General features: G+C 42.1%; 12 non-coding genes across 12 annotated transcripts; 9 read left to right on the forward strand and 3 right to left on the reverse strand.

Moving 5' to 3' along the window:
* Nucleotides 1-2,495: 2,495 nt before the first annotated feature.
* Nucleotides 2,496-2,567, reverse strand: trnaq-cug (transfer RNA glutamine (anticodon CUG)). The gene has a single exon. It is a non-coding gene; the product is annotated as a tRNA-Gln (tRNA).
* A 1,062-nt stretch (nt 2,568-3,629) lies between these two features.
* On the forward strand, nt 3,630-3,700 carry trnag-gcc (transfer RNA glycine (anticodon GCC)). The gene has a single exon. It is a non-coding gene; the product is annotated as a tRNA-Gly (tRNA).
* A 415-nt stretch (nt 3,701-4,115) lies between these two features.
* trnan-guu (transfer RNA asparagine (anticodon GUU)) lies at nt 4,116-4,189 on the forward strand. Its single transcript has one exon. It is a non-coding gene; the product is annotated as a tRNA-Asn (tRNA).
* Nucleotides 4,190-5,979: 1,790 nt separating this feature from the next.
* trnan-guu (transfer RNA asparagine (anticodon GUU)) lies at nt 5,980-6,053 on the forward strand. Its single transcript has one exon. It is a non-coding gene; the product is annotated as a tRNA-Asn (tRNA).
* Nucleotides 6,054-6,616: 563 nt separating this feature from the next.
* trnae-uuc (transfer RNA glutamic acid (anticodon UUC)) lies at nt 6,617-6,688 on the forward strand. Its single transcript has one exon. It is a non-coding gene; the product is annotated as a tRNA-Glu (tRNA).
* Nucleotides 6,689-7,108: 420 nt separating this feature from the next.
* On the forward strand, nt 7,109-7,181 carry trnav-cac (transfer RNA valine (anticodon CAC)). Its single transcript has one exon. It is a non-coding gene; the product is annotated as a tRNA-Val (tRNA).
* A 1,281-nt stretch (nt 7,182-8,462) lies between these two features.
* On the forward strand, nt 8,463-8,534 carry trnae-cuc (transfer RNA glutamic acid (anticodon CUC)). The gene has a single exon. It is a non-coding gene; the product is annotated as a tRNA-Glu (tRNA).
* A 1,817-nt stretch (nt 8,535-10,351) lies between these two features.
* Nucleotides 10,352-10,424, reverse strand: trnat-ugu (transfer RNA threonine (anticodon UGU)). Its single transcript has one exon. It is a non-coding gene; the product is annotated as a tRNA-Thr (tRNA).
* A 909-nt stretch (nt 10,425-11,333) lies between these two features.
* Nucleotides 11,334-11,406, forward strand: trnaf-gaa (transfer RNA phenylalanine (anticodon GAA)). Its single transcript has one exon. It is a non-coding gene; the product is annotated as a tRNA-Phe (tRNA).
* Nucleotides 11,407-12,771: 1,365 nt separating this feature from the next.
* trnar-acg (transfer RNA arginine (anticodon ACG)) lies at nt 12,772-12,844 on the forward strand. Its single transcript has one exon. It is a non-coding gene; the product is annotated as a tRNA-Arg (tRNA).
* Nucleotides 12,845-15,558: 2,714 nt separating this feature from the next.
* trnai-uau (transfer RNA isoleucine (anticodon UAU)) lies at nt 15,559-15,654 on the forward strand. The gene is made up of 2 exons: nt 15,559-15,596; nt 15,619-15,654. It is a non-coding gene; the product is annotated as a tRNA-Ile (tRNA).
* A 5,108-nt stretch (nt 15,655-20,762) lies between these two features.
* trnap-agg (transfer RNA proline (anticodon AGG)) lies at nt 20,763-20,852 on the reverse strand. Its single transcript is given in 2 exon segments — nt 20,763-20,798; nt 20,817-20,852. It is a non-coding gene; the product is annotated as a tRNA-Pro (tRNA).
* Between the last annotated feature and the right edge of the window lie 557 nt (nt 20,853-21,409).

Consider the following 21,409-nt stretch of genomic DNA (forward strand, 5'->3'; position numbering starts at 1 on the left):
AAAAGTGTCAGTCTCGAAAATATCTAAGGGAGCAATGATTTCTGCCCATTTATTAATGCGTCATTTTCATCTTCTTTCAAATAATCTCAATCAATTGTACTCAGTGATAAACGCAAATTACTCGGTTCCTGGAATCGGAAACGAAAAGGGAAAATTCTGGCAAGTCTCACAAGGACTGGCAGCAACTATAAGGAGTGAAAGGGGCTGACATTTCGAGTCCAGATGACATCTTGTCAACGCTCATTGTACAATTGTACTCTGTATATGTTTCAATATTTAGTTTCAGGGCACTCTGGGGAAATTCCCTTCCTGCACATGCGCCCAGGCAGTTATCTTTTACTCTTTTAATATGTTGAATCTTGATGATTATCATTCACATCCTCACCCGTCAGACTTTCGGTTCCTTCTCCTTTCGGGAACATTCTTTTTATTGCGTCTATTTTTCAATCACTCCAGCGCGGTGCGCTCTGGGAAAATACTACAGCACACGCGCGGTTCCGCCACCTGCCTCTTTATAAAAATATGTATTTTATTTAATTTTAATTCCGCTCTAGGCGGGATTTCCGGGTGGGAATTTCTCTCACTTTCTACATTTCTGAACCGCCGCTTTTTCCTCGACGGGGGGAGGGGCTGAAGGTGACGTCACGGCAACATGGCGGCTGGTCCCGCCTCACTACAGGACCCGGATGTTCCGCCAACGAGCAGCGGCCGGGCAGGAGTGGGCAAGAGGTGATACTGGGAGGAGCAGCGTCCCGTCGAGTTACAACGACCCCCGGTGGTCAGGAAGGGAAATAGCAGCAGCGCAGTCCCTGCCCAAAGGCTTTCCCAGTTCAGCTGCTCAGAGACACTGGGAACCTCTTCAATTGGAAACTTCAGCTTCTCACATTCATCCCCTGTGTTCAGTCATTGTTTAATAGACAATCTCTGTAGTGAAATCAGAAACAACTTGTTCACATTAAAAGGGGATGGGAATCTGGACCATTCCACTCAAAAGGCTTTGCTTGTCTTGAAATTTCAATTGCAATGTTCAAGGTGAGAATTTATAGATGTCAGTCATGTTGCATGTGGAACGCTCATGATGCCACAATAAGATCAGTACAGACATCGCACAGGATTGTGTGACTGGAGAAGAAGTTAGAAGTGGAGTGGTTAAATATAGAGCTACAGGGCCTGAAGGTCAGTTTTGGGTAAAAAAAAAATGGCAGTACAAAGAACAGAGAAAATTACAGCACAAGAACATGCCCTTCGGCCCTTCAAACCTTCACTGACCATGCTGTCCGACTTAACTAAAACCCCCTATCCTTTCGGGACCATATCCCTCTATTCCCATCCTATTCATGTAGTTGTCAACTGACTTAAAAGTCACAACTGCATCCGCTCCTACTATCTCTCCCCGGCCGCGAGTTCCAGGAACCCACTATTTTCTGTGCAAACAATCTGCCACGTCCATCTCCTTTAAACCTTGCCCCTCGCATCTTAAAGCATGCCTTCATCAGCCGGGGCATTTTGTTGCTGAACAGTATCTGAATCTCGATGTGAAACCAATCGTATCTTCGCTGTGGCCTCGGCCTCAAATGCTTTGTGTCAAATCAGAAATGATAAATTGTTTGATGCAATACCAGGAAAGAAACTTCCCTGTTTTGACACCTGCACATATCAGCAAGTCATCCAGTCTACAAGACAATTTAATAGGTTTAGGTGCAGACTAACATAGTTAATCAACATCTGAAACATGCTAGGGTGAGGGAAGTCTGTATGATTTCAGTTTCGTACTGAATATTGTCAGAATCTCGCTGTTACAGTCATATTATGTTTGCACTGACCTCAGCTTGAAATGCTTTCTCCAAAATCAGAAATGCTGAATATTATGAAAAATTTCACAAAATTGTGTAAATTCTCTAAGACGTTGAATTTTGCCCAAAATGTATTTGAGGTTAGCATTTATTTAATATCCTAATCTTATTAAATGATTTTTTTCGAAATAATAACTTAAAATAGTCGGTTACTGTTCATTAGCAAATTCCTAACATTACTTTCTCCAAACAAGCTGAAAATATGCTTGCCAGCATTTGTCTGAATAAGAATAAAGCTATTAAATACCTTTTTCATCGAAAGTAACAAGGAATTTAAGACCACCTTTTAAATGTTTGTACTGAGCCAACCAAGAGTCGAACCTAGAAACTTCTGATCTGTAGTCAGACGCGTTATCCATTGCGCCACTGGCCCACATGGGAAAGTGGGATAGTTGTTACATATTAGCTCGACGTTTCGAAAGTTTCAGGCCGAAACATTGTCAAAAAGTTTGCGTTAACTTGTGAGGAAAAGGTCCATTGTTCAGATTGTCTTTATTCATTTCCTATCATCCCGCATTGCCCTTGAACTGAGTAACAGCAGTTGATCGGGCTGGCAAATTCTCCTCTCGATTCGGACTTGGTGATAAACTTAAACCAAATGCTCGACAGTCAATCCATCATCTGTATTTGCAAATTAAAACAAGGTTCTACCGAGATTTGAACTCGGATCGCTGGATTCAGAGTCCAGAGTGCTCACCATTACACCACAGAACCCAACACATGGGCACAACCTGAAAATCGTGAATCAATACTTGTGCCAATTTGAACAACAGAGAGAAATATCAGTCCCGTTGCACAATTATTCGTATATATATTTCCCTTGCTGGTTCCTCCTGTAAAAGCGAGTAGGCTACTTTCCACTGCATTAAATTCCACTGTAACTGACCACATTCAAACACCAATGTTTGCATCGAACTGACATAAACTTTACTGCAGTAAATCCACTGAACAACATCAGTTTATCACAGCTCTGCTTTCATCACACTGGAAGCCAATGTGAAAAATATAAACAATTTCAAACCTTAACAGACAGGAAGGAGTGTGTGAGTGCGGACAATTGGCGCTGTGCACATTCCTGTAATCAGTACCTGGGAGAATCAGGCAGATGGGATCCTGGTGGTCTCGTGGTTAGGATTCATTGCTTTCAGATGTCGCAGACTGGCCTCGATATATGAAGATTTAATGCATTTTTTAACGTAAGAGTAAAAAGCTTTGCGGTTTTCCTTTATCCGACTTGCCAAGGACTTCTCATGCCCCCTACTAGCTCTCCTAAGCCCTATTTTTTTAACTCATTCCGAGCTAACTTGTAACCCTATATAGGTGCCATCAAGTCTTGAAAGTGAAAGTTTGGCCTGGTGTCGCACTGGGTACCAGCTTTGAAGAAATGAAGCAACTTAAAGCATTTGCAGAATGGCATGATGTGTATTGTCGTGATATGAGTTGAGTGTAAGAGGCAGTGTGCAAATGATTTGAATACGTTTTGAGCGTGTTTGGACTGATGTGGAGAAAGCAGAGGCATATTTGGGAGAATGAGGCTGTGTGAGAGGGGGACTGTTGCAGAGTGTTTGTGTTTTGGAGGAAGGTTGAAAGTTTGAGATGCGGTTGTGAATGAAAGGAAGGTGTTGAACAGCATGAGAGGCTTGTACGATGTTGCGTGTGAGATTTGAATGAGAGCATTTGTGGGCATTTGGGAAATGAGAGGACAAAGTAAGAAAACTACAATGCTGCTGAGTGTGAAGGAAGAGAGAGCATGTGGGTGTAGTAATAGCAAGCGCAGCATTGGTGGTTCAGTGGTAGAATTCTCGCCTGCCACGCGGGCGGCCCGGGTCCGATTCCCGGCCAATGCAAAGCTTCTTCTTTCTCCGTTCACTCTGTATATTGAAGCGAATCTCCTGTCAAAATTGGGGGAAAACAAGGGAAATATTAATTCTTGGAAGTAAATCCTGAGGGAAATGGATCACAATATTCGGAAGGTGGTGCAGTTGTGAATGGTGTTAATGATGATTGAGTGGAAAGTATTGGAACTTTGGGCTACTGGTGGTTAGTTCCCTTCCTGCCTGTGATAAGAGACATGGATGTATTTTACCTGCCCGTTCACAGGAGAAACACTCGACAGCAGTGCTGCAGGATCAAGAGAACTAAAGAGACTTGTATAGAATTGTAAACAGTGCGATCATGCTGCAGTTCTGGAACAGGTTTTCAGAAATAGAATTGTGGTCATTGACACACTAGTTTAGAATATATTTTACTGCTGTTGTCTCAGTCTCTGTGGCGCAATTGGTCAGCGCGTTCGGCTGTTAACCGAAACGTTGGTGGTTCGAAACCACCCAGGGACGGAATTTTGCTATTTTTCTCACTATCAGCATTCACGGGTAAACAGTTGCCTGCTTCAACTCATTGAAAAGTCTGGAACTACGAGAGAGAATTTGGCAGTGTACAAGCGGAGACATTGTATATACCTCTGATTCTGTGTGTGCCCTTGTATCTTTCGAGTTACGAGGATCTCAAAATGTCTGCGCCTGAATCTTGGTGTATCTGAATCTAGTGTGCCCCTGCATCTATATGTGTCCCTGAATCTGTGTATGCCCCCTTGTATCTCTGTGGGCTCCAATACCTGTGTGTGTGTGTGTGTGTGTGTGTGTGTGTGTGTGTGTGTGTGAGTGTGTGTGTGTGTGTGCGTGTGCCCCTGTAAATGTCTGATTCTTTGTGCCTTTTTTAAGACTAAACCGTGAAAATGTCTGATAAACGAATTGCAGAGGGCAGCAATGTTTACCCACTAAGATTCTGAATTTGATTAACGTCTGATAACTGCATCGAATGTACAATTTGAAGTTTCAAATCATCCCAACTTCAATCTCCAGACATTATCTCCCAATGGGAAATGAAGAACACGATTTATCTGCGGTGCCTGGTTATAAAAAGGGCGAATACGTCAGCCGAGATCCTTCTATAAGCTCCAATCTCGGACAATATCGTTCAATATTTATATTTCAGTTACCGGTTCGCAGACTCACAAGCACAGCGCCTGCAGTCTCTGTGGTCCGCCAGCAGATGACGGTGATGTATCATTTTTATCACAAGGTTAGTGCAGCAGGTTTGAGGAGATATTTGAGGACAATTTATTTCCCTGTTTCCATGGAAAGGGAACAATCAGTAAAGCAATGGCATTAATATCTCTGTCAGTAAGATTCACAGGAAAATCTGGCCGAAGGATAGTGAATTTAATACTTGCCTTCATATTTACCTTCCGGCTAGTGAACATGTCGATTACCAGCTAATTATTGCATAACCTTACATTTTAGTGATTTAAAGATTTGTCCATTTTATCATCCAGACATTATCAAATAATATTTCCTCATAATTGGACACATGTCTCTTTTTCGCTGGATTTTCCATTCCTCGGCCCTCATTTTTTTCCTCAGTCCGTTCAGAAATCCAGCCCGAACCCTGCCTCTATAATATGTTCTGTGTATATGTAAATATAGTTCCTTGTTATAATTTTTGACTTCAGCACAATTCGAGCCCTAACTCACTCTGATCTATCACACAATTTCATCCACACAATTATATTGCACTTTTTAGTTAATATCCATCTATTCTTCTCACTCGCTCTTTGTTCGATTCCATCTATTAGACACATTTGATAGAAAAATAATTAGTGAGAAAGTGTCTGCTTTATTAGTGATACACGGGTGTGTTCAGTAGTGCATGACATAGAGCCTAGCACAATAATATCTGAGATGGAGCCTAATGTAACGTAAGTGAACTCTTGACTAAGTAATAATAGTCCAGAGACGATGACTTGTAGCATTTATCATGGCATGTCTATATGTATTAATAAATGAAGCGGCATGTAATGTAGTGTACACAGTTGCAAAGTCTATTGCAATAATGATTCAAATGAGTCAAACGCAGTATATAAAGAGATATGGCCTAGTGCATTACTGTACAAGACTGCACCAAATGTGTGATTGTAGTGAACACTGCCATGAACAGTCATAAATGAGACAAGGTTAATTGTAGCCCTGATAGAAGCAAAGCCCAGTGCATGAATAAAAAAATTAAACTTCAGATTGCGTGATCATTGGTCCCAAACTGGTTTAGAATATATTTAGCGGCTGTCTCAGTCTCTGTGGCGCAATTGGTCAGCGCGTTCGGCTGTTAACCGAAAGGTTGGTGGTTCGAGACCACCCAGGGACGGAATTTTACTATTTCCTCACCATCAGCATTCACGGGTAAACAGTTGCCGGTTGGCAATGGGTCCGTGGGTGCCAATAAAAAATAGCTGTGAATTGTTTCCGGCTGTACTGTTATCTGGTATTACCAACATTATTTAATGACGATTGACTTCAAACATATTACATATAACATTATATATACATATACACATATATATATCTGTACACCATTACATATATATATCATTATACATATAAATGCTTCCATTATACCTTTAAACATATAAAAAAATTGAAAAATGAGCTTGTGGCTGAGCATTTGTTCCAATTCCATATTCCTGCTTCCATTCATTCCTGGATAGATCATAAATCTGTCAAACCCAAACTGAAATGTATTCAATGATGGAACATCAGAACCCTCTGGAGTAGAGAATTCCCAAGATTCACCAGCCTTTGAGTGAAGCAATTTCTCCACATCTCAGTCCGAAATCATCAGCTCCTTATCCTGAGATTGTGTCCCCGTGTAGAAATAAAACAAAAGGCAGGTGGCGCATGGATAAATTAATATGTTAAAATTAGTCAGCTTCCCTGGTGGTCCAGTGGTTAGGATTCGGCGTTTTCACCGCCACGGCCCGGGTTCGATTCCCGGTCAGGGAATGTAGATTTTTTGCTGTACAACAATCCTGCGTTACTTCCCGGTCTGTACCAGTTCTGTCGGAATCAGCATCAGAGAGATTTCCTCTTTAGTATCTGAATTGGAAATGTCAGATTTAAAGAACAAAGAAAAAAGGGAGCGACAGGCTACAAAGAGCTGATGATACAAATGCTGAGATTATTCGAAGAAAGATGAAAATGATGCATTAATGAATGGGTAAAAATCATTGATCCCTTAGATATTTGCGAGACGAACGCTTTTAAATGTTGATGTTGGGGATAAGTTGTACAATCAGATTGAAAGTAACGGTTATCTTCCTGAATTCAGTGACATGGGCTCTCAGTCTGACCATCGGAACCTGCAGCAACACAGCGCAGTTGAACATTGCAGACAGGCAGATTTGCTCCATTAGTTTTACGGTTGTTCCTGTAGTGTAGTGGTTATCACGTTCGTCTCACACGCGAAAAGTCCCCGGTTCGAAACCGGGCAGAAACAATCATTAAGCTTGCTTATGTTGGGGAAGGGAAATTATTTGGTTTCAGTTTGTTGCTGCACATTATCCGAACCTCGATGTTAAAGACATGTTATCATTTCTCTGATTTCACCCTCAAATACTTTCTGTGAAATAAGGTGCACTGACGGGGAAGTTCGATTTTGACACCGAGCATTTATTCGCATCTCGTTCAGTCTCCAACAGAATTTAATGGGTTTATAGGTGCAGACGAATATGGTTATTCACCATCAGAAATTTCTGAAAGTAGTGTCTGCTCAAACAGACAGATACAAGTAATACTGTAAGTGAACTAGAGGAAAAGGCGCACATTTCACAGGAGAATCACATGACGAAAACGACACTGCACACGCTCCTGCATTCAATCATACAACAGCAGTAAGTATCAAAATTTAAATCCACTTCGCTCGCGTTGGGATTCGAACCCACACCTCCACCGAGGTTGGAGCCTTAGACCACTCGGCCACACAACCACATTGACATACGTCACAATCATATTATTTAATGGAAATGTTACTGAAATTCGTTTAAAGAAATGGAGTTGGGAAAGGCCATCGGGAGGATTGAGCCTGATCCTTCTCTGAATCAGGTCAGCCTGAACTGTGTAACAAACAGAAATCATCTCACTTTAGAAACACAATGAACTGCACTGAAGGGACACCATCATTTAAACTGCCCTTAAGCTCGTCGTTTCTTAATTTCCTGTTGCTCTGTTTTTTGAAGGGAAGTAGTGGGGGCGTGGAGATGGCCTTCGCGTGATATTCGTCTCCATCGAGTATACACTGAAGGCTCTGAAGAAGATGTCTCAGCTTCTGAACTCTGGGGACTTACTGGGGGTGGGAGAACACTCTGACTGCCGGGTCCCGGAGTAACAAGGTAACACTGAGCTGGTGATGGCGGAACCCGGGTGTTCCAATGGTGCAACGCCATCGTTTTCACCACCATGGGCTCGATGACAGGTGTCAAGTGTGGAAATAAGCAGAGTATGTTTTTATAATGAGAAACCTGCCTATTGTGTGACGGAAGAGAACGAAGAGAAAGGCTAAAATGACGATGATCCGCTGATTGGGAAAGTCACTGTCAGCTTCCCTGTTGGATCAGTGGTTTGGATTCTGCACTGTGGCCACAAGTTTATATCACTTGTGTGTGATATAAACATGACAATGTGAAGGAGAAACTTGTATTTGGTGAATAAAAAGACAGAAACAAAACAAAAGGCAGGTGGTTCATGGATAAATTAATATCTTATAAAGTGTTTATCAGCTTCCCTGGTGGTCTAGTGGTTAGGATTCGGTGCTCTCACCGCCGCGGCCCGGGTTCGATTCCCGGTCAGGGAATGTAGACTTATTGCGGTACAACAATCCTGTGTTACTTCCCGGTCTGCACCAGTTCTGGCGGAATCAGCATCAGGGAGATTTCCTCTTCATGCACCTGAATTGGAAATGTCAGATTTGAAGAACAAAGAAATAAGGGAGCGACAGGATACAAAATACGGATGATTATTGGAAGAAAGATGAAAATGATGCATTAATGAATGGGTAGAAATCATTGCTCCCTTAGATATTTGCGAGATGAACGCTTTTAAATGTTGATGTTGGGGATAAGTTGTAGAATCAGATTGAAAGTAACGGTTATCTTCCTGAATTCAGTGACATGGGCTCTCAGTCCCACCATCGGAACCTGCAGCAACACAGCGCAGTTGAACATTGCAGACAGGCAGGTTTGCTCCACCACGATTCACGCTGTTTCTGTAGTGTAGTGGTTATCACATTCACCTCACATGCGGAAGGTTCCCGGTTTGAAGCCAGGCAGAAACATTCATTAAGCTTTCTCATGTCGGGGAAGGGAAAATTGTTTGATTTCAGTTTGTTGCTTAACATTATCTGAACCTCGATGTTAAAAACATGTTATCACCGCTCTGATTTCACCCTCAAATGTTTTCTGAGAAATAAAGTGCACTGAGGAGAATGTTCGATTTTGACACCGAGCATTTATTCGCATTTCGTTCAGTCCCCAACAGAATTTAATGGATTTATAGGTGCAGACTAATGTGGTTAATCACCATCTGAAATATCTGATCGTATTGAGTACTCAAACATACAGTTACAAGTGATACTGGAAGTGTTTGCAGTCTCGATGTTGTGCTAGTTGTTATAATTCACACTCAGTTACTGGTTTGAAAAGAATCATATTGAACTCGGAAACTTAACTCTCTGTCTTCCTCCACATTTGTTGCAAACCCTGCTGAGAACTTCCAGTCCTTTCTGTTTTTATTCTAACATGAATCATAGGAGGAGAAACAGACCACTCGGTCCATCGAGATTTCCACCATTCAATGTCATCATGGCTGATCTTGGGATAAAATTTCGTTTCTCCAACAGCTCCCCGTATCCCTGAATTCTCCAAGAGATCAGAAACCTACTTATCCCAACCTTAAATGTGCTCGATGATGGGGCATACATAACTGTCAGGTACAGAAAATACCAAAGATTCTTGCCCTTTGAGTGAAGTAATTTCTCCTTATCTTAGCCCTAAATGACCAGCCCCTCATCTGTGCAGCAGGGGGTTAGATTCCCGACCAGCAGAGAAAAAGAAAATCTCTCAGCCTCCATCCTATCAAACCGAATCACAACTGTGTAAGTTTAAATAGATCACCGCTTATTCTTCTAAACTCCAGAGAATTTCATCACAGGACAACTCACTGACCCCAGGGAACAATCTGGTGAACCTTCTCTTTACCGTTTCTAATGCAAAGCGTAAACATTTTTAAATGTGACTGTCACATCTGCGCAGAATATTCAACCTGGTTTCCACAAAATCCTGTGTAACAGCAGAAACACCTCGTTATTTTTAAACTCCAGTCTGCCGGCAATGAGAACAAAATGTAATTTGCCTTCCAATTATCTGCTGCACCTACATGCTAACTTTATACATTCCTTGTACAAACGCATCTATTCCATTCTTAATATCAACATTTATATTTCTCAGCTCGTCAAAAATGTTCTGCTCTTTCGATTTCTTTTCACGACGAAGAAAATCGTTTTGCTTTCCAAATTAGCACCTAATCTGCCCCTCCACTCATAAGAGGACTCCGTTTCGCCTCTCACTCTATTTCCCTTTTTCCAACAGTTTGTATTAGCTAAACTTTGGACGGAGGCTCCAGCGAGAATTGAACTCGCGACCCCTAGTTCACAAGACCAGTGCTCTAACCACTGAGCTATGGAGCCAAATGCTGCCGGCACGTCCCGGTACTAGTAAGATTATCAGTGGATTGAAGAGCAGGATGGGGTTTGTGGTGGGGGGGTTTTTGATGAATGTGGAAATGTCTGAGGGTGGGAGCAGGAAGTTAAAAGACACACCTTGAAAGTGACATGATTTGACATGTGTGTTGTGTGTGTATCTGACATGTATGTTGTGCATCTGGCATGTATGTTCTTCAGAGTTTACCCTTAGTGTTACATCTCTGACTTTTCCAGCTCCGATGCCAGTTCATCCAGCTGGAAGATTTAGATGTTGTTCCCTTCACAGACGCTGTGTGGCGTGTTTTCATTAAATAAAGAATTGAACAAAAAATGATTCACCCCGTGACTGGGAATCGAAACCGCGTCACGGCGCCGATCCTGATCACTGGACCCTCAGTGATGCTGATGTGAGAGATTTGTAATGAATTGACCATCTCTGTACCCATTGCTTTATTTCCAATAATTTTCAACAAAAATAAGTCACGGTGAGAAATGACGGGAGGTGAAAATGACAGGATTTGAACCTCAGTTAGAAAGTTACAACCCATCCTCTGGGCAGGGATTGCAGTCTCAATGTTTGCAATTCTGTAGCTTATACCGACAAACAGTCATTCAGCCTGTGTTCCTGTCTGTCTTCTCGATCGGAGTAACTCCGTTTGATGAAGTGTCATCTGGACTCGAAACGTCCGCCCTTTTCACTCCTTACAGGTGCTGTCAGACATTGGGAGATTTTGGAACATTTCCTCTTTTCCCATCCACAGTAATTTGCTTTTATTACTGAGGACATTTGGTTGAGATTATTTGAAGAAAGTTGAAAATGATGCATTAACGAATGGGCAGAAATCATTGCTCTCTTAGATATCTGGGAAACGAAAGCTTGTAGCTTACCCGCCAGCCGAAATAGCTCAGTTGGGAGAGCGTTAGACTGAAGATCTTAAGGTCCCTGGTTCAATCCCGGGTTTCGGCAGGATCATTTTGCTGGTTTTCTGTGCTAATTGGTTGTACATTTTGCCTCACACTGTCTTCAAACATCAGTTCACACAAGCTGCAACAAACCAAATACCAAATGGCTTTCTGCTGACTGGCTCCGTAAAAAGGCAGAGTTTAAGAGCACGGAAAGAGCCCACTCAGGCGCCCACACCCATCCTGGACAGGACAAGTTAGTTCTGATTCCCGCTCCACAGATAGTGCCAAACGTACTGACATTACCCAGTATTTTCTGTTTTTATTTCAGATTTCGAAAGTCCGCAGTCGGCTACTTTATGTTTATGTTTGGAGCTGAGAAATGGCAAGTAGCATTCCCGCCACACAGAATGCTGAGAGGCTTGGTGATGCTGTTGTCTGTGTGGTGTTGGAGGGGTGCGGGGGGGCTGCCGGGTGGAAGTGGTCTTGTGTTTGGAAGGTGCTGTTTAAGGTGCCTTTGGTGGATTCCTGCATCATGCAGACAAGTGGGGAACATTCTATCGCACTCCTGACTTGTGCCACGCCGATGGTGGACTGTTCCACTGATTCAGGGACTATTTCCTCGAGTGGATGTAGCTGTCACTCGGGGGCATAGCTATAAGGTTCATATAGGAGGGATGTCCGAGGTGTGTTCTTTACTCAGAAAGTGTTTGAGGTGTGGAATGGACTCACTGCTGTGATAGTGGAGTCGGACACTTTAGGAACTTTCAAGCGGTTATTGGGTCGGCACATGGAGCACTCCAGAATGATAGGGAGTGGGATAGCTTGATCTTGATCTTGATCTTGGGTTCGGACAAAGCTCAGCACAACATCATGGGACGAATGACCTGTACTGTGATGTACTGTTCTATGTTCGATGTTTTTTGGGAGTCAGGAGGAAAGTTACTCCTGCAGGATTCCCAGCCTCTGACTTGCTCTTTTAGCCACTGAACGAACTGATAAAATGTGTGCTGAGTCAGAATAGGTCTATCTTCTTTCCGGCTCTGTGTTGTCATGAATTTTCAGCACTTTTGTCTTTTCCTGAATGTATTTTGAGGCTGAAGTAAGAGCCAATGTCATATGATTGTAAGACCTGTGTTCAGGTAATATTCAATAGTGGATTCACTGGCGGGAGGGGTGCGGTTTCCACTCATGTTGTTGACGCTGGATTGATAACGCAGAGAAGCAAATGACGCTTTGAGAACCAGGGTTCGAATTCCAACACAGCAGGTTAACTCAATTCACGGCAAAGTAGAATGACTGCGAGTGAGAATAGCAAATTTCAATTATGTAACATTTCCTCACTAAATCGAATATGTTTTGACCATGTTTCCGCCAATTTTAAAGCTTCGGACGGATATGTAAATAGTGCTGCAGCTGGCTTTGCTGTGGGCCAGTGGCGCAATGGATAACGCGTCTGACTACGGATCAGAAGATTCCAGGTTCGACTCTTGGCTGGCTCGCTATGTTACTTTACTTTAAAAACTCCATGTTCGTGTTGATGAAAAATATTTTTTTTCATTAATTTTAGACCAATTCTGGGAAATGTTGACCAAATGCAATCACCTTCTGTGAAGATATTTATCTTAGCTACTTATTTTTCAAAAAACAATGTTGACAAAAAAATGAAAAAAAACTTTTCTTTTGAAAGAAAAAAGTTTCTTTTTTAAATGAAAAATTCTCGTTAAAGTATTTGGGAAAACTACGTCAGCAAGTGTAACCTACCTTTTAAAAGTTGGAAATTTCTCAAAAAAAGTGGAAACATTACATTTTTCAGAATGGTGAAAATATTTTCTAAAAAAGTTGATGAAATCTGTTGACGAATTTCTTTTAAGCATGTTTAATTTTAAGAAGCAAAATACAGAGATTTTTTTTAAGCTGACAAATTTCAGTTAAAACAGATGGAGGAATTTCTTCGGAGTAAGTTTTATTCTGAAAAGTTCAAATTAGCCAGAAGTTTCTGGTTTGTGATGCTGGGATTGTTGTCCATTGGAGAGGAGACTGAGGAGTGATTTAATCGAGGTGAACTAGATTAGGGCAAGTTTATAGGGGAAGCGGCAATTTACAAAATTTGGGGCAAGTCGGGGACATCACACATGCACACACACCTACACACTCTCTATCTCTCTCTCTCACGCTCACACACACACACACTCACTTGCTCAATAATTGCCAGACTCGAGTCGAATTGCTATTATGCGACACAAACCGCTTCTTTTTATTTTCCAACAGAGGAATTAAAGAGCAGCAAAAAAACGAAAAGCACTGACATTGCAGACACCTGGAACCAGAGGATTATCATACTGTGCATTGTCAGACCAATTGAACTGGCTGACAAATTGTCCTCTCGATTGGTGCTTTGTGATACATTTAAACAAAACACTCTTCAGCAAATCAACCATCTGCATAAGAAAACAAGGTCCCACGGAAATTTGAACTCGGATTGCTGGATTACAGAGTCCAGAGTGCTCGCCATTACACCACGGAACCACACAAGCGCACCGAAAATCCTCGTTCAATATTTCTGCCAACTTGAATAGCAGAGAGAAATGTAAATCCCGTTGAGCAATCCCCTCAATGGCCAACACCCATTCATACTCGCATTGCCCTTACTGGTTCCTCCTATAAAAATGCTGGAAAATCTCAACATCTTTAACGAGAAACAATAAATAGTACTACAAAACTGAAACATTAGTTCACCTGATCCGGGAATCCGAAACACGGGGACACAATCTCAGGATAAGGCGCTGATGATTTAGGTCTGCAATGAGGAGAAATTGCTTCACTCAAAGACTCGTGAATCTTTGGAATTCTCTACTCCAGAAGTTTCCGATGTTCCATCATTGAACTCATTTCAGTTTGGGTTAGACAGATTTATGATCTATCCAGGAATGAATGGAAGCAGGAACATGGAATTGGAACAAATGCTTCGCCACAAGTTCTTGTTTCAATTGTATTTCTTTAATAGTATAATGGAAGCATATATATAATGTTATATGTAATATGTTTGAAGTCAGTTGTCATTAAATAAAGTTGGTAACTCCAGATAACAGTACAACCGGGAACAATTGAGAGCTATTTTTTTATTGGCACCCACGGACACTTTGCAAACAGGCAAGTGTTTGCCGATGAATGCTGATGGTGAGAAAATAATGAAATTCCGTCCCTGGGTGGTTTCAAACCACCAAACTTTCAGTCAACAGCCGAACTCGCTGACCAATTGCGCCTCAGAGATTAAGACAATCACCGTTAAATACATTCTAAACTAGTGTGTCAATGACCACAATTTAATTTCTGCAAAACCTGTTCCAGAACTGCAGCATGACCGCACTGTTTATAATTCTATACAAGTCTCTTCAGTTCCGTTGATCCCGCAGCACTGCTGTAGTGTGTTGGTTATTCCCTTTCTCTTATGAACGGGCAGGTAAAATAAATCCATTTCTCTTATCACAGGGAGGAATTTAACGGGAGGGAAGGGAACCGACCACCAGTAGCCCAAAGATCCAATGGTTTCCACTCAATCATCAATAACACCATTCACAACAGCACCTCCTTCTCAATGTTGTGATCCATTTCCCTCAGGATTTGTTCCAAGATTTAATATTTCCCTTGTTTTCTTCTAATTTTGATATAAGATTCGCTTCAATATACAACACAAATGGAATTACAAACCTGAGGGAGAACAGTAGGAAACAAGTCACTGGATAGCACAAATCCCATGGTGCTCATTTCCAGATTCCCAACACTCAGCTTTTCAACCAAATGGAGGAATTTATCACTGAAAAGTTTTGGAAAGTTGGTTTGAATTTTGTTTGTGAATCACTCGGGTGTTGTGTAAATGCTACTCGAAGGTTCAGTGAGCGGGATATAATCTATCTGCGTTTTGCTGAGCTTGTGTTCGGTGTATGGGGAGGTTTGAACGGGTTTGGATCTTGTGTCCCGGGGATGGGCAGTAACGCGCCGATTGAAGCTGCAGTCGCCGCTTTCTGCTGGCGATTGGAGACTGCGGGATATAATCCTGCTGCTTCTCCCTGTCTCACTCACTGTGGAGCCGGGGAAAAGAGAATCATTGATGGGTTTGTTTCCCGGTCTGAAATGTGGCCTCGAATAGCGGTTATTAACGGAGGTAACGCTGTGGGAGCCTTTAATAACCTGGCAAAAACAAGCACAGCGCAGTGTTCCAGTGGCGCAATCGGTTAGCGCGCGGTACTTATACAGCAGTACAGACCAGCGGGCTATGCCGAGGTTGTGAGTTCGACCCTCACCTGGAGCACCTGTTTTAGGTGAGCGGATCGTCCAGTGGTGTAATCCCTCGACCAGTTCATCATCTGGGAATCACTAGAACGGTCGTGGAATTTGAATACAACAAATAAGTTCGGAATAGAAATGCATTGATGAGCATGAAACTGCTGCCTATTGTTGGAAAAAAAATCATGATTCACGAAATCATTCATTTCGGGTGCAGAAAATGCGAATGGAGAGTGGGATAGTGACAGGTTAAAGCAGTGTGAATTGTCTCACGCCTGGCCAGTTTGTAGGATTTTGCAAGCCCAGGAAAAATGGTGGGGGTTAAAAGTCGTGTGACATGAACCCAAGATCACGATTGAGGCCATTCTCATGTATAATGGAATTGGGTTATCACTTTCTGATCAGAGATTCTGTGTTGTCGTGTGTCTTGAAGGCCGCCTTGGAGAATGCCTATCGGAAGTTTGGTGGTTAATGCCCTTGACTTCTTTAGGGTTCCCCACGGGAAGGGAATATTCTTGCCGGTGATTACTGAGAGATGATCCTGAAATGTGCAGCAAACAAAACCCATCTCCAGTCAGAAACACAATGAGCTGCAGTGAAGAGCCCGCTCTATTTAAACTGAATTAACCTCGTCTGGACCCCAGAAAGAACAACATGGTTTCCTGTTGAATTGGCTCAGGGTCTTCACTTGAGAAAGGACAGGATACAAGGCGAGACTGAGATTTGAGCGTTCTGCCAGGAAATAACTGATATTTATTGTCACGAATTGGAGGAGAGCAATAAATCTTCATTCCCTCACCTGCAATCAAAACAGCAGTGAAAGCTTCAAACTCCAATCACCAGACCAACAGATTACAGCGGGTTTTACAATTTGCTTTGTCCACGATCCTTTTGTTATTTTAATTTCCACGTCAGATCACTTGAACCACAATCTGACACCTGCAAAATGGCACCTTCTTTTTCAACTCCAGGGACATGATCTAGTCTGATATAAACAGAGATGTGGCCCGCTGGACTAAAACGTGAGGCAATGCAGAATAAAGTAATAACTGAGAGAGGATAATGTGTAAAATGAACTGTGGTATGCTTTCGCGCAGAAATAAAGGAGAGAACGTCTAACGCAATAAAACTGACACCGCGCCTAGTATAATTTTGTCTAGTGCTGAACATTGTATAATATAAATTAAGAAAAAAATCAGGCCAAGCTCTTAGATTCATGTAAGATTTGACAGGGGCAAGTTCAGCAATAGATGAATGATGGAATGGAACAATAATTAGAGACAGGGTATTATTCGGTATAAACAGAGAGGTGAACTGGTGCTGCAGTGAGTGAGATATTGGCGAGGTTTCTTTATACGTGGCAGGTTCCAGCAATGTAATAACTGGCATAGAGCCTCGTGTAATGCAATCAGTAACATGTCCTGGTGTAGTATCAGGAGAGAAAGGTTTTAGTGAAGTAGCTACAGAGATATGGAGTGTCATGACATCAGCCAAGAATTAATTCCGTGCTGTCATAACCGCCAGAATACACGGTGTAACTTCAAATGAGACTTGGTGCAAGATAATAACAAGCGGGATTTTGCTGAGTACAGAATCAACTGAGAATCACTGTCATATAGTCGGAAATATGATTTTTTATCATATAATCTGTGTCCAGTTCAGGATAGACAAAGGCTAAGTCTATTGCAGCAATAACTGAGACATTCTCTGTTTCGTGTTCGTGCCAAAAATCACTGCTTTACTGCCATCTCGTGGATCTCCTTTGCTATTGCAGATGTTGTGAAGCGCTCGTTTTAGTTGCTGTTTCTTATTCTTTCATTGGCTGTATAGCCTGCTGCAGTAATTTCTGTTTAAGGCCTTAGATTGATATAAGCTTCGACAGGGACAAGTACAGCAATAATTGAAACATGAAATAGGTCAATAATTAGAGTCAGGATATTATTCGGTCTGAACAGGGAGGTGGACTGGTGCAGCAGTGAGTGAGATATTGTCAATCTTTCATCATACGTGGCAGGTTGCAATGTAATAACAGAGATGGAGCCGTGTGTAATGCGTGTTCTGGTGCAGTATCAGGAGAGAGAGGGTCTAGTGGAGTCGCTTCAGAGATATGAAATATTGTGGCATTAGCCGAGAATTAATTCTGTGCTGTAATAACTGGCAGAATGAACGGTATAATCTCAAATGAGGCTTGGTGTACTATAGTAACAACTGGGATTTTGCTGAATGTATTTTCACTGCCATGTGAAAGCGGACCTGGCATCTGCACTGAAATGTGATGAGGTTGGAAAAACTCAGGACGTTACATGGCATGTGTGCATAAGGAAACAAAGATAAACCTTCACCTCCATCACCTTTCATTAACATTGGGAATGTTTAGAAACAGAGGAAGTTTTTTTAAAGACGTGAAATCCAAAAGGAGGAAATATAACAACATCTGGCAGTTTGGAAATTGCGATGGGTATTTGGTCTGTTACAGCTTGTGTGAAATGAGGTTTGAAGACAGTGCGAGACAAAATACGGTGCCAATTAGTAGATAGCACAGAAAACCAGCAAGGGCATGCTGCCGAAACCCGGGACCTTTAGATCTTCAGTCTAACGCTCTCCCAACTGAGCTATTTCGGCTGCCTGGCTAGCTAAACGCTTCCGTCTCCCAAATATCTAAGAGAGCAATGATTTCTGCCCACTAGTTAATGCATCATTTTCATCTTTCTTCGAATAATCTGAATCAATTGTACTCAGTGATAAAAGCAAATTACTGCGGATGGGAAAAGAGGAAATGCTGCAAATTTTCCCAATGTCTGACAGCCCCTGTAAGGAGTGAAAAAGGCCGACTTTTCGAGCCAGATGACACTTTATCAAAGTTCATTGTACAATTGTATTCACTATTCATTTCAATATTTCGTATCAATGCATTTAACACATACGTCTTCATTATGAATTAAATATTTCTGAACTTGAACATAACTGAATTGAAAACATAACTGACCAACAGAACCAATCGAATCACCGGGTAATAGAAATCACATTTTTGAGATTGACTATCGTTAGCTTTTAAAAAAAGTCAACTTCATTTAAATGGAGGAAAATCAAGAATTATCTGTTCATGACACTTGAGCGTTTTTTATTATGGGTGTGAAACATTCAGGCGCATACATTCCAGCCCATTACAGGAAGGTCCAGTAGATCCGCACTGAGTCTCGATTCCCTCATCTGTCTGAGTGGCTTTTCCTGTTTCTTAGAGATGAAAAACGATTTACAAAAAATTCTTCTGTGAAATGTTCGCCATTGCCCCTAGTTCACTTACAGTATCACTTGTATTTGTCTGTTTGAGCTCACACTACTATCAGATATTTCAGATGGTGATTATCCACATTAGTCTGCTCCTATGGACCCATTAAATTCTGTTGGAGAATGAACAGGATGGGAATAAATGCTCGGTGTCAAAATCGAACTTTCCCGTCAGTGCACCTTATTTCACAGAAAGTATTTGAGGGTGAAATCAGAGCAATGATAACATGTCTTTAACATCGAGGTTCGGATAATGTTGAGCAGTAAACTTAAATTTAACAATTTTCCCTTATCCAACATGAGGAAGCTTAATGAATGTTTCTACCCGGTTTCGGGACAGGGACTTTCCGCGTGTGAGGCGAATGTAATAACCACTACACTACAGAAACAGCTGGAGGCACAACAGAGGAAATCTGCCTGTCTGCAATGTTCAACTAGGCTGTGTTGCTGCAGGTTCCGATGGTCAGACTGAGAGCCCATGTCACTGAATTCAGGAAGATAACCGTTACTTTCAATCTGATTGTACAACTTATCCCCAACATCAACATTTAAAAGCGTTTGTCTCGCAAATATCTAAGGGAGCAATGATTTCTACCCATTTATTAATGCATCATTTTCATCTTTCCTCCAATAATCATCCGCATTTTGTATCATCAGCGCTTTGTAGCCTGTCGCTCCCGTTTTACTTTGTTCTTTAAATGTGACATTTGCAATTCAGATACTAAAGAGGAAATCTCCCTGATACTGATTCCGACAGAACTGGAAGTAACACAGGATTGTTGTACAGCAAAAAACCTACATTCCCTGAGCGCGAACACGAACCGGTGTCACGGTGGTGAAAGCGCCGAATCCTAACCACTAAACTACCAGGAAAGCTGGTGCAAGTTTTATAAAATATTACTTTATCCATGAGCCACCTGCCTTTTGATTTATTTCTGCTTTTTTTTCACCAAATGCAAGTTTATCCTTCACATTGCCATGTTTATATCTCACACAAGTGACTGTTTCAGCCAATGAAAGCAGTGATTCCTGTTAGCTGGAACAGGAAATGGACAGTGAGGTGAAATAGTCCCGCAAACTGCTCATGTGACACTTTCAATTTCCAAATTCCAGCAAACCCATCACTGCGGCTCCTGTGAAACTTGGAAGGTAACACACGGCAGGAATTCATCACGGAGGGTAACGGGCACACGTCATTTACCAAACGCTATCATGTCGCTTCTCTTCCCGTTTCTGTCGCTGCCTCTCATCCAGCTCCCTTTGGTTGTCCAGCTCCAAGGTTAAATTAGCCATGGAAATGTGGGGACTGTGGGAAGGCATTCGATTACCCACCCCAGCTGTAGATTCGTCGGCGCAGTCACAGTGGGGAGAGATCATTCTCACCTGCTAAGAGTGGGCGATTCAGTGATGGAAAATCTATTGAATATCAAGGGGCTGTGATTAGATTTTCTCTTATGGACATTGGACATTGTCTGGCATTTGTGTGGCGCGAATGTTACTTGCCACTTGTCAGCACTTGCTAGCCCAAAACATAAAGCCTAATAGAACGTAACATACTGCGGACTTTCGAAATCTGAAGTAAAATCAGAAAATACTGGGTGCTGTCGGTATTTCTGGCACTATCTGTGGAGCGAGAATCAGAACGAATGTTTCCCGTCCAGACGTCACATGGCAGACGCGGACATGATGAGTGTGGGCTCCTGCCATGTGGGTGTCTGAGTGGGCTCTTTCCGTGCTCGAAAACTCTGTGCCTTTTTTTTCGGAGCCAGTCAGCAGAAAGCCATCCCGCCGTTTGCACCTAAAACAGATCAGGATATTTGACTTGGTCAAAAAGAAGCGAACACCGGGCTCGTCCGGGATTTGAACCCGGGACCTCTCGCATGCTAATACCTTGAGATACCCTAAGCGAGAATCATACCCCTAGACCAACGAGCCCGTACGTCAGTAAACGGCAAAATAAAATTGTTTAACTTTCTACAAAGCAGTTCTGCCACCTCCAGTGAAAGTCGAAACTGGTGAAAACAAACTCACCGCATCTGCATTTGTGAACTTTAATCTGCCAAATATTGTTATCTCGACTGTTTGCAACTGGGGGCTTTTGTTTATAAAGTACACATGTTACAGTCAATAATTTTAACTCAGCGACTTCAATATGTAGCAACTCTGATTCTGCCTTTGATATTTGATCACTTTTGAAAGGTGTGGTCTGTCAGACAGTTGAAAGATCTGGAACATTTAAAGCACAGATTGATGACATTGTTCACCTGGGAGATCTGCGGGTTTGTGTGAATGGGGAAGGATTGGACTTGATCCGATAGTAATATGAGTAAATTATGAGTATATGTCAAATTCCCCAACAGTGACAATCCTTAACCCCAGTGAGGGAAAGCACCTAGACAGGACTGTATTGGCACGTTCACTATAAGTAAATTTTCCCTGATATTTAATCCCATGTGTTGTCCTGACAATGAATCATTGATTATCAACATGTG

The sequence above is a fragment of the Carcharhinus amblyrhynchos genome, unplaced genomic scaffold (assembly GCF_965287045.1).
Source record: "Carcharhinus amblyrhynchos unplaced genomic scaffold, sCarAmb.v2.hapA scaffold_38, whole genome shotgun sequence".
In the NCBI taxonomy this organism is placed as follows: domain Eukaryota; kingdom Metazoa; phylum Chordata; class Chondrichthyes; order Carcharhiniformes; family Carcharhinidae; genus Carcharhinus; species Carcharhinus amblyrhynchos.